This window comes from Malus domestica, chromosome 15 (assembly GCF_042453785.1).
Source record: "Malus domestica chromosome 15, GDT2T_hap1".
NCBI classification, from domain to species: Eukaryota; Viridiplantae; Streptophyta; class Magnoliopsida; order Rosales; family Rosaceae; genus Malus; species Malus domestica.
Window position 1 is genome coordinate 49,634,977 of NC_091675.1, and position 17,896 is coordinate 49,652,872.

The window sequence follows — 17,896 nt, forward strand, 5'->3', positions numbered from 1 at the left end:
TGTTAAAAGAGAGGCCAATCAAGTTGCCCATAGACTTTTTGTGCGGGGATGGGTAGTTCTCAAGTGTTGTTGTGGCATGAACCTTCGAACTTAATTGCGGATGTACTAGTTGAAGAAGTTTCCTATTAATCGTTTTCCATTGTAAATTATTTGTGAGGATAGCCTTTAGTTAATTGTGCGGAATGCTCTTTTTTCTTTCGATCAGGTTAAAATCTTCGACAAGATTTTTATTGAGGCTCATGTGTACACAGTATCCTCCCATTGTATGGTTTCAAACTTTCTTAATGAATATTGTACTTTCTCAAAAAAAAAAAAAAAACCATGATGTATCACTTGTATTACGAGCGGAAAGAAAAATTTCTCGAATTTCTTGGGTATGCGCAACCCGTATCACAAAGGTGCTTCATTGCTTTCATACGTGTCACTATAAGTTAACCAATCACCAATTCAGCCATCGACCACGACCATTTCCATTTCTCCTCTCCCAAGACCGCCTCTTTGTCCCCGCTCCCATTTCTAAGTTCCAAAGGTCATCTCACTACACTACCTCCACCACAACCGCCGCGGCGTTCTTCCGCCCTCTGCTTCTCTTCTCCTCCAGGTACTGCAGTTGTCTTCCTCCTTAACTCTTACCTTCTGTATTTCAATTCTGCGTTTTGATATCTTAGTTTGATCTTCCATCTCTAGCGTTAATTAGTTAGAATCAAGGATTTTGCTTTACGGTATTGGTACCGCAATTAACCATTTTTCTATGATTTTATTGTTTAGTTTTTAATATTTTTATGTTTTTGTTGATGATTAAGTAGTAATGTGATTGGATATCCATCGGTTTATTCCTTCTTAAGATCCTCTACTCGCAGAGCCAAGTTAGCTAGAACAGTGTATATGAGCACAAGTTTGCATCTCCTTTTCCGTAATTTAGATTAGTTAATTAACAATATTGCACCAATAAAAAAAAACTAGTCAAAAAGGTGAAATCTTTTATTTTTTATTCCTTCCTTTTCAGTTAGAAAGCAGAATAGTTGTAGTTTATGCTAGTTTTTTGCCCTTTATTTGTAGCTTTAGTGTCAAACACGAATGTTATGCCATGTTCTTTTGAAACTTTTATGTCATTCATTTTCGTGGAATATGCTTCTGAGATATGCTTGTGCTCTATATTGTGGATTTTTTCTGTGTTAATTTTTGTGGGGTTGGGGGTTTGATTGATGCAGATATGGATGCCACTACGGGTCCAACTCTCTACCCGTTGCACCGGTCTAAAACTCTTCACCTGGTTTGTTACAGGCTTAATTCGTGTTTTCCTTCTTCTTTTTTTCGTTTAACTCGTGGTCTTTGAAGTGCATTCAGGTGTTTTCTGACTAAGTGATCATATATCCAGGTAAGGCATGGACAAGGGATTCACAATGTGGAAGGCGAGAAGGATCATTCGGCATACTTGTCTTATGATCTTTTTGATGCACATCTTACCCCTCTTGGCTGGAGTCAGGTAATTACTAATGAAACTGATTAGTTGAGTTTATGTTTGGTATAAAAAATGCTTTTACTGTAAATCTTTTCAAACTCTTTAAACTGATAAGAGTTTTAGGGTTTGTTCAGTATATGCTGGCTGAACTAGAAATACTGTATTTTTTTTTTTTTTATATTTCTGTAAGTTTAATGTTGTACTGAACCAATATTTCTGTAAGTTTTTAAGTTCCTAGTGTCTGCTGCTAAGTGGTCTTTTTATTTATCCCACAATAAATCAACAAATGCCATGTAATAAATTTTTTCTGTCATAACAGGTTGATAATCTGCACAAGCATGTTCAAGCATGTTGACTTTCCAAGAAAATTGATTTGGTCATAACATCTCCTTTGTTAAGGTATCTCCTGACACACCCCGTCCTGAAGGAGGGCATGCTGGCCGTCACGTGAGAGTGACGTAACCATTTACACAGTTCGGAAGCTTTAAAAATACAATTACTAAGATGAAACACCCGAGGGTGAGTCCTACTTTTATGAATTCTGTCAGAACACCGTTGGATTCCTCGTGGCCACCAGCTCTGCTATCTAGAACCTGGAGGGGCGCAAAACAAAATTGAGTGGGTCAGTAAAACAAAGTTTTTCGAAAACCTTTCATTTAAAACATTTCTAACCCCTCGCTGTAAAACCTGTATACTTCCCCAGAAAAATAGTATATAAACATATATATATCATCAAAAGCTCAAATTACAATCCTTCAACGCTTTTCAGAAAGAATATGCCATGCCATGCCAGGCCATATGCCAAAATATAATATGAATGCATCAATATAAATCAGGTGAAATAATAAATCAACCGGAGACCCTACAGTGGTCCTGTACGGCTGATTCTATAGCTCAATATCCCATCCAGCCAGAGTCACCAACTGTGACCTGTACGGCCCGGCCGGAGTCACCAACTGTGACCTATACGGCACTACACTGCACGTAAGTCGGAACTACCTATAGTAGTCTGTACGACTAAGATGGTGAAATAATACGCTCTAGTGCATCTCATCAATCATCGGCGCGCATAATCTAAGGTCACCTACCAGTCGGAACCCCTCTAATGGTCTGTACGACTGGCATGTCGGAACCACCTCTAGTGGTCTGTACGACATCCACCTACTTGGATCCAAGGAAGAAAAAATCGATAATATCGGCGATATTTCGCCGATATTATCGTTTTTTTAGAATTCCGATATTTTTTTAACTATCCAAATAATTTTTGTCAAAATATCGCGATATTATCAATATTATCGCGATATTTTTAAAATTATCGATAATATCGTAATATAATATTTAAAAATACTTTAAAATGTTGAGAAATCTCAACACATACTACACTTGTTCAAAGCCCAAAGGCCAACCAAGCCATGCTTCTCTCAGCATGTGAATGTGCCTTTTATAGGCGTTCTTGGCTTGCTCACTGCCCTCGCTGGGCGATGTGGGACTCAACCAAGGAAGAAAATAGGAATTTCGGCCGAAAATTCACACCCACTTTAAACGGCCATAACTTTGTCAAAACTCAACAAAATCAAGCAAGGCAAAAACAAAAGTTGTAGCCCTCGAAGAGACGAAGAGAATGGTACCTCACAGGACGTCTGAATAGTCGTGGTTGGGCCGGAAAATGCCTCGAAACTCACTGAGGTCGCCGGAAACTGGGTAAGATTCAAATGAGTATAACTTTTTCAATACTCAACGAAATTGAGTGAAACAAAAAGGAAAGTTGTACTACTCGACAAGACGAAGAGATTGATACCTTGCACGCCGGCCAACTCGCCGTGGTTTGGCTGGAAATTTCCTCGAAAGCCACTGAGGTCGCCGGAAACTGGGTAAGATTCAAATGAGTATAACTTTTTCAAAACTCAACGAAATTGAGTGAAACAAAAAGGAAAGTTGTACTACTCGACGAGACGAAGAGATTGATACCTTACACGCCGGCCAACTGGCCGTGGTTTGGCCAGAAAACCAAAACGTTTTGTCTCAAGGGCTGGTACATGTGAACTTGTGACTCCAACTCGGTAAGAGCCAGATCTAATTTGGGGCCTTCTATCCTATATTTGTGGACAACCATCAAATGCTAAAGATTAAACAAACATAATATGTTCTACTGCTTAGCAAAAAAAGCTACAAACCCTTTGCTTATCAACAAAAAAAGACAAGTCCTTGCACTAGATATACTTTCAAATTACGTTGAGTAGCAACCTGATATATGTATTCGGACGAATTATAAAACAATTGACATACTCCTGACTTCCAAAATTCAATTCTTTTACTTTATATAAACTTGAAAAAACATAATCGGCATCCAAATTAAAGTTTAGTCTTATTCAATGTATTGATTTTCAATCGTTAATTGATATACTATAATTTGGAACTTCAACGCCTAGACGCATGCTTATCTGTAAGAAATTTAAAGTGTCAAATTCGGCACATTATTCTTCATTATTTTATTCACTTCCCTTTTTTTTTTTTTAATATCCTAAATAAAACCTCCAAATATTGTACTAATTCATTATATATAAATGATTATGGTGTGTTTAGACTTCTTTCATTAATTACTACATATTTTCTACACTCACAATGTTTGTCAGCTCGCTATATAATCAACTTGATAATGTTAAATCCATCATGCAATGCATTTCTTTCCAATTTTTTGTGATAAACTAATAGATAATTGACTAAATAAACATCCTACAAAGTTTCAATAAAAATTTCCAAGTTTTTCTTACAATTTCCGTGGTTTCCATGTAATTTTTATCGATATCGATATTTTACCGATATTTCCATCGATATTTCCGTGTTTTCGGACTACCGATATTTCCGATATTACCGATATTTTCTTCCTTGCTTGGATCCAAGGCGAGCGTGCGGTGTGGTGAATAATATAAGCACTAACACCATGATTGCAGGTTATGAGCTATCAACATAATATACATCATCAATGATTCACATGAATAACATAAAACTCACTTGATACTTACCTGTGCGTCCACAGCACCAATTCACATATATATATATATAGATACATATATACATCAATATCAATTCATATAATTATAATATGCATCATGGCAATTGAAAACATACTTTCATATAAATTCAATTTCTTGGGCAATTAATAGTATATAGGTAATACGAAAAAAACAAAAACTGCCCACTCACCTGGAGTTCGCCCTACAACTCCCTAGTACAATACATCAAGGCGTCATGACGATCGGCGCCTAAAACAATAATCAAATCCAACCTCAGAAATCATATCGATAGAATATATAACTTATATAAAACACGTCACTACGCAGTTCGATCCGGAAGATCTGCAACTCAGATTTCAAATCCATAACTTCCAGAGGTCCACAATATACCTCTAGGACAACATCCTAAAATTTCATTACCATCCAACGGTCGGATCTCCGTCAATTTCCAAAACCAAGTGACGGTTAACATTCTATTTTATGAACTTACAACTCCAATTCCAGAAGATCCGTAACTCAGATTCCCAATCCGTAAGTTCCTATAATCCTCAAATATTACGTATTACAACGTATCAAAGTTTGGTGACGATCCAACGGTCGGATCGTCAATTCACATTTTCACCTAACCACGAATCGTAACCAACTTAGGTTCAATTACTCAATTTACGTCCATCAATTATCAAAACTGAACCTAGAACCTTAAAAACATGCTAAGAATGAAATTGGCGGGCCATTGGCCACGCGCCACCGTGGTGAATACTATATAAACGTTATTTAAAGCATATAACCAACAATTCTCAATAACTTCTCATACGGTGCTCAATTTGGGTATATGAATATACCACAATGACCTGCTCGACGTTACGGACGTCGACAAATTTTTAAAATAATTTTTGGGCTTGTCACGCGCCCCCACGCGCCAAGAAGGGCACGGGTTCACGCGCCCCCACGCGCGTCTCCTACCTTGGTTCGCTGGACTGGTTCGCCAGTTTCTGGACAGTTTTTCAAATCGCTATAACTTTGTCATTTCTTCACCATTTTCAACGTTCTTTATATCAAAATGAAGATGTTGACGAGATGAACACATCCATACCTGCCTCGACCCCCAACTCATCGGGGATTCACCGGAAAAAGCCTCGAAAGCCGTCGAACTTGCCGAAAACTGGGTAAGTTTCAAATGAGTATAACTTCTTTAATACTCAACGAAATTGGGTGAAACAAAAACGAAAGTTGTAGTTCTCGAAGAGATGAAGAGAATGGTACCTCGCATGACGTCTAACTCTCCGTGGTTTGGCCGGAAAACGCCTCGAAAGGCACGGGTCAAACTTGAACTTTTCGATCTCGATATTCTTACGTCCAAAAACCTCCAACGAACTACCCCAAGCCTCCTAAGGACCTCACGAAGCTTCCTACAAGCTTGAAAACTCCTAAAAATCAACCAATACAAAGTTGATGAATAGTGTCAAACTCGGTGCTTGTGATTTCGACGTGAAAACGTTGAAGTTCTTACCTGAAATGGGTATGGATGAACTCGTATCGACGAGATGAAGACGATAGTGGTCTTTGTTTCCTCGATCTGTAAATATTTGAAGGTCAATGGGTGTCGTCCGTACGAGTTGCAGAGAGAGAGAAAAGCTGAGAGAGAAGAGAGAGAGGGTGCGGGGAAGGAGAGAGAGAAGAGGGTGGTTTCTGTGGGTGTGTACGTGTCCCGTATGTGATCCATCCAAATCAAACTAGAACCCAACTTTCTTTAAGTCTCTAGTTCACTTTAGGTCCAACTTTAGTAAAATCATCCAAAAATCAACTTAATTAAGTCACACATACACACAACCCCACTTGACGACCAAGGGTAATTTCGTAACTTCACGTCCTCGGAAATGAAATTCTGAAACGGGCTGTGATAATCTCCCCTCCTTATAGAATTTCGTCCTCGAAATTCATACAACCAATCAAGCCACTTAATACGCATAAAACAACCTCGGATACATTTCTCTCATTCGATCTTCTGTTTCCCAGGAAGCTTCTTTCACTGAGTGGTTCCTCCACAATACTTTTACCAAGCTCACTGTCTTATTCCTTAGAACCTTGTCTTTCCAATCCAAGATAGTGACTGGTTCCTCATCATACGTCAAATCCAGATTAATCTCTAAAGGTTGAGGAGGAATCACATGCGAAGGATCTGAAACATAATGTCGAAGCATCAAGACATGAAACACATTATGAATCTTAGATAACTCCAGAGGCAATTCCAATCTGTAAGTAACTTCACCAATCCTCTCAGTGATCTCATAAGGTCCTATATATCTAAGACTTAGCTTGTCTCTCTTTCCAAACCGTATTACACCTCTCCAAGGTGACAATTTCAAGAATACCAAATTACTCACATCATAAACTCGATCAGAAATAAAATTCACTGGAACTCCATGATGCCTCTTTGAGTGGTCTTGGATGCGTGTTGATGTAATCGGATAAGGTGATTGCCTATGCTTCACGACAATTGAAACCATACGAAATGAATTACCCTACTCATGTTTTGGAGTTAGCAGTTACCACATTTGCTTTGAAGATTTGGAGACATTGTCTTTATGGGAAGAAAAGTGCAAGATTTTTACGAATCAAAAGAGTTTCCAATATCTGTTTATTCAGAGGTATCTTAATCTTAGGCAACGAAGGTGGATTGAGTTGCTTAGTGATTATGACTGCACGACCAGGGTGATCGTGCAAATGTTGTGGCCAATGTTTTTAGTAGGAAGACCCCAGCGAGAATTAATGCTTGGTACGATTGCCATGTTCGTCTTCTTGTGGATTTGAGACCTACTGGAGTAAAGTGGGGAATGGAAGATAAAAAAGAAAATGTACTTGCCAATTTTCAAGTTAGGCCTATTTGGTAGGTCGTACTCGAGACTCAAGCGTTTGACGAAGAAATTCAAGAATTTATTTAAAGCAAGGAATAACGGGAAAAAGGAAGACCTCAGAGTTAGAGAATCAGATGGCAAGCTTATGCAACAGAACAAGGTGTTTATACCTAATGTTATGGAATTAAAGGAAGCAATTTTGGAATTTGCGTACTGTTCAACTTATACAATGCATCCTGGAGGTACCAAGATGTACCATACCATTCGACCATTTTATTATTGGCCGAGTATGAAGAGGGAAATTGCAGAGTATGTAAGTAGGTGTATTATTTGTCAGCAAGTCAAAGCTGAAAGAAAGAAGCCTTTTGGTCGGATGCAGCCACTTCCCGTTCCTCAGTGGAAATGGGAAAATATAACTACGGATTTTGATTATATAAGCTCCCACGTACTCAGAATGGATTTGATGGCGTTTGGGTGATTGTAGATCGGCTTACCAAGTCAGCACACTTCATTCCAGTGAAGGAGAAGTATCCTCTGAATAAATTGGCTAAGTTGTTCATCACAAAGATTGTGAGGTATCATGGAGTTCCAGTGAATTTTATTTCTGATCGAGTTTATGATGTGAGTAATTTGGTATTCTTGAAATTGTCACCTTGGAGAGGTGTAGTACGGTTTGGAAAGAGAGACAAGCTAAGTCCTAGATATATAGGACCTTATGAGATCATTGAGAGGATTGGTGAAGTTGCTTACAGATTGGAATTGCCTCTGGAGTTATCTAAGGTTCATAATGTGTTTCATGTCTTGATGCTTCGACATTATGTTTCAGATCCTTCGCATGTGATTCCTCCTCAACCTTTGGAGATTAATCTGGATTTGACGTATAATGAGGAACCAGTCACTATCTTGGATTGGAAAGACAAGGTTCTAAGGAATAAGACAGTGAGCTTGGTAAAAGTATTGTGGAGGAACCACTCAGTGAAAGAAGCTACCTGGGAAACAGAAGATCGAATGAGAGAAATGTATCCGAGGTTGTTTTATGTGTATTAAGTGGCTTGATTGGTTGTATGAATTTCGAGGACGAAATTCTATAAGGAGGGGAGATTGTCACAGCCCGTTTCGGAATTTCATTTCCGAGGACGTGAAGTTACGAAATTACCCTTGGTCGTCAAGTGGGGTTGTGTGTATGTGTGACTTAATTAAGTTGATTTTTGGATGATTTTACTAAAGTTGGACCTAAAGTGAACTAGAGACTTAAAGAAAGTTGGGTTCTGGTTTGATTTGGATGGATCACATACGGGACACGTACACACCCACAGAAACCACCATATTCTCTCTCTCCTTCCCCGCACCCTCTCTCTCTTCTCTCTCAGCTTTTCTCTCTCTCTGCAACTCGTACGGACGACACCCATTGACCTTCAAATATTTACAGATCGAGGAAACAAAGACCACTATCGTCTTCATCTCGTCGATACGAGTTCATCCATACCCATTTCAAGTAAGAACTTCAACATTTTCACGTCGAAATCACAAGCACCGAGTTTGACACTATTTATCAACTTTGTATTGGTTGATTTTTAGGAGTTTTCAAGCTTGTATGAAGCTTCGTGAGGTCCTTAGGAGGCTTGGGGTAGTTCGTTGGAGGTTTTTGGACGTAAGAATATCGAGATCGAAAAGTTCAAGTTTGACCCGTGCCTTTCGAGGCGTTTTCCGGCCAAACCACGGAGAGTTAGACGTCATGCGAGGTACCATTCTCTTCATCTCTTCGAGAACTACAACTTTCGTTTTTGTTTCACCCAATTTCGTTGAGTATTAAAGAAGTTATACTCATTTGAAACTTACCCAGTTTCTGGCGAGTCCGACGGCTTTCGAGGCTTTTTGATATGACGGATCTTTAACTTTATCGTCTTTATTCTGATTCTCATTCTTTTCTTATTCCTCTTTACTCTCGCTGATCATGTTCTCAGAGTCCTCAATGCTCAACAACATCTCGTAAACTCCTGGTAAAAAGTACAATGAATAGTGGTCGCCAAAGAACGCCACTTCTTCATATTATCCAGCCAGCCAAAAACGACATAACACCTCGACCGGATTAGCAACAACATCCGAATGGAAACAAGGCAAGTCTGTAAACTCTCTATAATAATATGCCGGAGGAATTAACTTTTCCTTAAACAATTCTTTAAACACCTTCCAAACAGCTGTTCTTCCGATAACATCGGATAACATTCCTATCTCCATCAAAATGCAGATTCAACACTCAGAAACTAGGTAGTCATCTCGACCCACCTGTCGGGAGGAAGATTCCCTTGACTTTGCATAATCCGAAACGCCTTTTTCCCAAATGATTAAGCCATCAATCTGATCCCTTAGGTTCTTCATTTCCCTAAAGTGATTCAAATTTAACTTATAACCAGCCTCAAAGGTTCCTTTTGATAATATACTGAATCACAATGGCAATAGTTTCCCCCCAAACTATTATATCAGGGAATTTAGGCCCATCCGAACTACGTGGCTCGCTACGAGGCGGTATAGTTCTGACAGAAGACACTAGGAAATTCTCAAGATGTCCAGAATTGCAACCTAGGCTCTGATACCAACTGACACACCCCGTCCCGAAGGAGGGCATGCTGGCCGTCACGTGAGAGTGACGTAACCATTTACACAGTTCGGAAGCTTTAAAAATACAATTACTAAGATGAAACACCCGAGGGTGAGTCCTACTTTTATGAATTCTGTCAGAACACCGTTGGGTTCCTCGTGGCCACCAAAGCTCTGCTATCTAGAACCTGGAGGGGCGCAAAACAAAATTGAGTGGGTCAGTAAAACAAAGTTTTTCGAAAACCTTTCATTTAAAACATTTCTAACCCCTCGCTATAAAACATGTATACTTCCCTAGAAAAATAGTATATAAACATATATATATCATCAAAAGCTCAAATTACAATCCTTCAACGCTTTTCAGAAAGAATATGCCATGCCATGCCATGCCATATGCCAAAATATAATATGAATGCATCAATATAAATCAGGTGAAATAATAAATCAACCGGAGACCCTACAATGGTCCTGTACGGCTGATTCTATAGCTCAATATCCCATCCAGCCAGAGTCACCAACTGTGACATGTACGGCCCTGCCGGAGTCACCAACTGTGACCTGTACGGCACTACACTGCACGTAAGTCGGAACCAAGGAAGAAAATATCGGTAATATCGGAAATATCGGTAGTCCGAAAACACGGAAATATCGATGGAAATATCGGTAAAATATCGATATCGATAAAAATTACATGGAAACCACGGAAATTGTAAGAAAAACTTGGAAATGTTTATTGAAACTTTGTAGGATGTTTATTTAGTCAATTATCTATTAGTTTATCACAAAAAATTGGAAAGAAATGCATTGCATGATGGATTTAACATTATCAAGTTGATTATATAGCGAGCTGACAAACATTGTGAGTGTAGAAAATATGTAGTAATTAATGAAAGAAGTCTAAATACACCATAATCATTTATATATAATGAATTAGTACAATATTTGGAGGTTTTATTTAGGATATTAAAAAAAAAAAAAAGGGAAGTGAATAAAATGATGAAGAATAATGTGCCGAATTTGACACTTTAAATTTCTTACAGATAAGCATGCGTCTAGGCGTTGAAGTTCCAAATTATAGTATATCAATTAACGATTGAAAATCAATACATTGAATAAGACTAAACTTTAATTTGGATGCCGATTATGTTTTTTCAAGTTTATATAAAGTAAAAGAATTGAATTTTGGAAGTCAGGAGTGTGTCAATTGTTTTATAATTCGTCCGAATACATATATCACCTTGCTACTCAACGTAATTTGAAAGTATATCTAGTGCAAGGACTTGTCTTTTTTTGTTGATAAGCAAAGGGTTTGTAGTTTTTTTTGCTAAGCAGTAGAACATATTATGTTTGTTTAATCTTTAGCATTTGATGGTTGTCCACAAATATAGGATAGAAGGCCCTAAATTAGATCTGGCTCTTACCGAGTTGGAGTCACAAGTTCACATGTACCAGCCCTTGAGACAAAACGTTTTGGTTTTCCGGCCAAACCACGGCGAGTTGGCCGGCGTGTAAGGTATCAATCTCTTCGTCTCGTCGAGTAGTACAATTTTCCTTTTTGTTTCACTCAATTTCGTTGAGTATTGAAAAAGTTATACTCATTTGAATCTTACCCAGTTTCCGGCGACCTCAGTGGCTTTCGAGGCAATTGCCGGCCAAACCACAATGAGTCAGACGTCGTGTGAGATACCATTCTCTTCGTCTCTTCGAGGGCTACAACTTTCCTTTTTGTTTCACTCAATTTCGTTGCGTATTGAAAAAGTTATGCTCATTTGAATCTTACCCAGTTTCCGGCGACCTCAGTGGCTTTCGAGGTAATTTCCGGCAAAACCACGGCGAGTTGGCCGGCGTGCAAGGTATCAATCTCTTCGTCTCGTCCAGTAGTACAACTTTCCTTTTTGTTTCACTCAATTTCGTTGAGTATTGAAAAAGTTATACTCATTTGAATCTTACCCAGTTTCCGGCGACCTCAGTGACTTTCGAGGCATTTTCCGGCCAAACCACGACGATTCAGACGTCATGTGTGGTACCATTATCTTCGTCTCTTCGAGGGCTACAACTTTCGTTTTTGTCTTGCTTGATTTTGTTGAGTTTTGACAAAGTTATGGCCGTTTAAAGTGGGTGTGGATTTTCGGCCGAAATTCCTATTTTCTTCCTTGGTTGAGTCCCACATCGCCCAGCGAGGGCAGTGAGCAAGCCAAGAACGCCTATAAAAGGCACATTCACATGCTGAGAAAAGCATGGCTTGGTTGGCCTTTGGGCTTTGATCAAGTGTAGTATGTGTTGAGATTTCTCAACATTTTAAAGTATTTTTGAATATTATATTGCGATATTATCGATAATTTTATAAATATCGCGATATTATCGATAAAAATTATTTGGATAGTTAAAAAAATATCGGATCTTCAAAAAAACGATAATATCGGCGAAATATCGCCGATATTATTGATTTTTTCTTCCTTGGTCGGAACTACCTATAATAGTCTGTACGACTAAGATGGTGAAATAATACGCTCTAGTGCATCTCATCAATCATCGGCGCGCATAATCTAAGGTCACCTACCAGTCGGAACCCCTCTAATGGTCTGTACGACTGGCATGTCGGAACCACCTCTAGTGGTCTGTACGACATCCACCTACTTGGATCCAAGGCGAGCGTGCGGTGTGGTGAATAATATAAGCACTAACACCATGATTGCAGGTTATGAGCTATCAACATAATATACATCATCAATGATTCACATGAATAACATAAAACTCATCTGATACTTACTTGTGCGTCCACAGCACCAATTCACATATATATATATATATATATATATATATATATATATATATATATATATATATATATATATATATATACAGATATACATCAATATCAATTCATATAATTATAATATGCATCATGGCAATTGAAAACATACTTTCATATAAATTCAATTTCTTGGGCAATTAATAGTATATAGGTAATACGAAAAAAACAAAAACTGCCCACTCACCTGGAGTTCGCCCTACAACTCCCTAGTACAATACATCAAGGCGTCATGACGATCGGCGCCTAAAACAATAATCAAATCCAACCTCAGAAATCATATCGATAGAATATATAACTTATATAAAACACGTCACTACGCAGTTCGATCCGGAAGATCTGCAACTCAGATTTCAAATCCATAACTTCCAGAGGTCCACAATATACCTCTAGGACAACATCCTAAAATTTCATTACCATCCAACGGTCGGATCTCCGTCAATTTCCAAAACCAAGTGACGGTTAACATTCTATTTTATGAACTTACAACTCCAATTCCGGATGATCAGTAACTCAGATTCCCAATCCGTAAGTTCCTATAATCCTCAAATATTACGTATTACAACGTATCAAAGTTTGATGACGATCCAACGGTCGGATCGTCAATTCACATTTTCACCTAACCACGAATCGTAACCAACTTAGGTTCAATTACTCAATTTACGTCCATCAATTATCAAAACTGAACCTAGAACCTTAAACACATGCTAAGAATGACATTGGTGGGCCATTGGCCACGTGCCGCCGTGGTGAATACTATATAAACGTTATTTAAAGCATATAACCAACAATTCTCAATAACTTCTCATACGGTGCTCAATTTGGGTATATGAATATACCACAATGACCTACTCGACGTCACGGACGTCGAAAAAGTTTTAAAATAATTTTTGGGCTTTTCGCGCGCCCCCACGCGCCAAGAGGGGCACGGGTTCACGCGCCCCCACGCGCGTCTCCTACCTTGGTTCGCCGGACTGGTTCGCCGGTTTCTGGGCAGTTTTTCAAATCGCTATAACTTTGTCATTTCTTCACCATTTTCAACGTTCTTTATATCAAAATGAAGATCTTGACGAGATGAACACATCCATACCTTCCTCGACCCCCAAATCGCCGGGGATTCACCGGAAAAAGCCTCGAAAGCCGTCGGACTCGCCGGAAACTGGATAAGTTTCAAATGAGTATAACTTCTTTAATACTCAACAAAATTGGGTGAAACAAAAACGAAAGTTGTAGTTCTCGAAGAGACGAAGAGAATGGTACCTCGCATGACGTCTAACTCTCCGTGGTTTGGCCGGAAACCGCCTCGAAAGGCACGGGTCAAACTTGAACTTTTCGATCTCGATATTCTTACGTCCAAAAACCTCCAACGAACTACCCCAAGCCTCCTAAGGACATCACGAATCTTCCTACAAGCTTGAAAACTCCTAAAAATCAACCAATACAAAGTTGATGAATAGTGTCAAACTCGGTGCTTATGATTTCGACGTGAAAACGTTGAAGTTCTTACCTGAAATGGGTATGGATGAACTTGTATCGACGAGATGAAGACGATAGTGGTCTTTGTTTCCTCGATCTGTAAATATTTGAAGGTCAATGGGTGTCGTCCGTACGAGTTGCAGAGAGAGAGAGAAAAGCTGAGAGAGAAGAGAGAGAGGGTGCGGGGAAGGAGAGAGAGAAGAGGGTGGTTTCTGTGGGTGTGTACGTGCCCCGTATGTGATCATCCAAATCAAACCAGAACCCAACTTTCTTTAAGTCTCTAGTTCACTTTAGGTCCAACTTTAGTAAAATCATCCAAAAATCAACTTAATAAAGTCACACATACACACAACCCTACTTGACGACCAAGGGTAATTTCGTAACTTCACGTCTTCGGAAATGAAATTCCGGAATGGGCTGTGACATCTCCTGTTCAAATTTTAATTTTTCCTAAAATTTCTATGATCAGGTTCTGCATGGATATCATTAGAGCAGTCCCACTTTTTCTTGTGTTTTTTTTTTTTTTTTTTTTGTGAACTTTCATGACACTTACTTTTATGATAGAATTTCAAGGAAGAAATGCATGCACTCATTCTCTAATACATAAGCTTGTAAAAACCCATTTACTTTGTGGAAAGAAAATAACCAATAGCATTATATGACAGATTCTATGAGAAAGGTGAAATTATGCACCAGTTTAATTTAAGAGGGGACATGCTGCAAGCCTTTATTTCTTTACTATTTCATCTTTAAGATCATCTTTGCTTCCATCTCTGAATGAAGAAGGATACTACCTTTTCAATTAGGTTGGTCGGGCTCCCTTCATGTCTCAAAAAAGAGCTTTGTATCTTGCACTGTATAATTATAACATTTGTTTCTTGTATTTTGTAAAGAAAACAAAAAGAACAGCTGCAGGTATTTAGAAACTTGACACTGCTAACCATACAGTCTTGCTTTAGATATCTCTCTTTTGAAAACTGATAGTGGCTATGACAACTAATCGCCAGCTAGAGAAATTAATTTTTTTTTTTGTGGTTTCATGTAATAGTGTGAACATTTATTTTTGCTTTTAGAATTATTATTTCAGTTTTGCACTTGACTAATTATTGAATGATTGGATAAGTATATGTTCCTTGAAACATTAAGCTGCTGTTAAGGCACTTTTGTTTCTAACCAATAGTTGCCTTGTAGGACCATGCAGACAGCAGTGGGTGTTTTTGGGGGTGAAGCATACACAGATGGGATAGATGTACCTCCTCTAATGGTTGCAAATGCTGGGAACAGTAACCATCCTGCAATTTCAAGTCTAAACTCCCCACCATTTATAGCAGTGAAGCTTTGCCGCGAACGTTTGGTATGCCATGTTAAAAGTTAAAACTAGTAACAGCTATGTAGGCTATGTATAGAAGGTACAAAGAAACACAGAGTGTGATGGGGTCTGGTTTGGGTAATTTGGACTCCACTCATGCAATAAAAATAAGAAAACCTTAGGGAAAAGGATTTGAAAATCCTGATTTCAGTAGTTATTTTTTATTCTCAATGGTGTAACATTACGGCACATCCTTATGCGGTTTAAATAGAAGAATTCTATTTTATTCTGACCTGTCAAGGGCTTGTCATGTTAGATGTTAATGCAAATTTGATACCTGGATCCACACTACCTATACAGAACTCTGAGCCGGCCCCCTTTTGCTCGTCCAGAATTACAAACTTCTGTGATGATTTATTTTGAACATATTTTATTCAGCTATTTTTCACACAAATTGAGTAAAGTGGTTCATTTCAAAATTTCCTTCTCTCACCCTTCACACAACCACTGGGTTTTAACTGGACATTGTACTTAAATGTGTGTTTTTCTCTTCTCCTGCAGGGTGTTCATCCATGTGACAAGAGGAGAAGCATTAGCGAGTATCGGCCTTTTTTTCCTGCAATTGATTTTTCACTGGCAAGTGACTTGTTGCAATTAAATTGACAAAAGCTATGGCCGTCGGTTGACTAGCTTTGGTTTTGGTTGCTTGTCCAAGGTTCTAAAAGTCGCTAGGTACTAGTCGGGCGGCAGGCTAGGCGGATTTAAGTAAATCTATCATATTTCATGTAAATAAGTGTCTGCTTCTACTTGAAATATATATAATTTCATCATAAACTACAAAATAGAATGCATATATATCATAAAGTATTGAAACATAATGAAAACATGTGAAATAAGGATATAATGTTTGTTCATTCAAGTATGCAATAAGTCTCTTACAATTTATTGGAAAAAAACAAAATGCAAAATGAAAGTTATGTATTTTCTATCTAAGTGAGTTGCAGGCTAGGCGGTGGGCTGGGGCCTAGGCATTAATCGGGATGGTGGGCTGGGGCCTAGCGCCTTGGCGGGGCCTAGGCGGGGATTTTTAGAACAGTGTGCTTGTCTAACCATCAACTTTGATTGATTGTTTAGATAGAAAATGAGGACGACATTTTGTGGACGCCTGACATTAGAGAGAAAAATGAACAAGTGGCAGCTAGGGGACTGAAGTTTTTGAACTGGTGATCTCTTAATTACTCTTAAGTTCCATTGCATTTTTGGTAACTGCTTTCTTTATTATTCATGACCACAAAAAGAATCATCGAGGAAAAGAAAAGGTGAAAAGAAAGAGAATGATATCTAAACTTAACTTAAAATTGTGGCGAGCAACATGAATTCTTTTCTTGGTGCCTACAGGAAAATTGTTATGTTGCAGGTATGCTGCGCCAATTCATGTTTTTAAGGTGTTGGCATGCTGTCTTGTAATCCAAGTTTTCTCCAAGTTTTTAAGGTGTTTAGTTTTACAATAAATCTTATAGATCGCACAAGTTCGTCAAGTTACATGTTAATGATTTAAGTTATAGATTTCAGCTATTTTGACAAGTGTTCTTGTATTGGCAATGTGGAAAGGTGTTAACTGTTAATTCTTTTTTTTTTCTCTTCTCTCAATTGGTCCAGGTTGTGGACGCGTAAAGAGAAGGAGATTGCAATTGTTAGTCACAGTGGATTCTTGTTTCATACCTTGAGTGCTTTTGGAAATGATTGCCATCCGTCTATCAAGAGCGAAATATGCACCAAGTGTTATGGTGGTTGTTTTATCCCAACTTTTAGGTCAAGAGCATGCACATTGCATTCTGCAGCACAGGGTAATGTTTATAATCTTATGTGTATAAAAAATGTTCTGCGCATCTCGGATATTTATTCTTTAAACTAGGGAGAACGAGTCCCTTTCTTTTTCTTTTTTTTTTTAATTTTGGAACTGCTAAGCTTAAGAGTGGAATTCTGTTTATCCGGTCATGATTTATTGAGCTAGGTTTTGTAATCCTAAAGGGCTTTGTATTTCTTTAGCTCCAAGTCATAGACTTGTATAATTCGACCACTCCTCTTCTTCCCTCTTCCCACGCTAGACGGTGAAAACTAATAGCTAAAAACAAAATGGTTATTCAACGGAATTCTAAGTACGTACCATAATTTGAATTGCGTCGGACTTTGATCAGCCTGGAAATTAGAAAACATCGTCCGAATGCTAGCCTCGGCACTTCAATGCAAGATAATCTGGATTTCTGGGTCCTTGGTTTGTTAATGTACGCATGATTTCATATTATACGTGGAATGAGAGATCAAAGCAAAAGGGATTCCAAGAATTTATCATATTAATGTTCAATAATA

At 38.4% G+C, this 17,896-nt stretch overlaps 3 long non-coding RNA genes and 1 pseudogene across 3 annotated transcripts; 1 reads left to right on the plus strand and 3 right to left on the minus strand.

The window, feature by feature from the left end:
• The first annotated feature begins 473 nt into the window (after nt 1-473).
• Nucleotides 474-17,443, plus strand: LOC103425275 (phosphoglycerate mutase-like protein; annotated as a pseudogene).
• Nucleotides 1,819-3,563, minus strand: LOC139192188 (uncharacterized). The gene is made up of 4 exons (XR_011576136.1): nt 3,431-3,563; nt 3,261-3,329; nt 3,091-3,159; nt 1,819-2,055 (listed from the first exon to the last, which is right to left on the minus strand). It is a non-coding gene; the product is annotated as an uncharacterized lncRNA (long non-coding RNA).
• On the minus strand, nt 5,809-6,110 carry LOC139192187 (uncharacterized). The gene is made up of 2 exons (XR_011576135.1): nt 5,987-6,110; nt 5,809-5,903 (listed from the first exon to the last, which is right to left on the minus strand). It is a non-coding gene; the product is annotated as an uncharacterized lncRNA (long non-coding RNA).
• LOC139192186 (uncharacterized) lies at nt 13,492-14,431 on the minus strand. Its single transcript, XR_011576134.1, has 3 exons — nt 14,249-14,431; nt 14,002-14,165; nt 13,492-13,900 (listed from the first exon to the last, which is right to left on the minus strand). It is a non-coding gene; the product is annotated as an uncharacterized lncRNA (long non-coding RNA).
• Nucleotides 17,444-17,896: the final 453 nt, after the last annotated feature.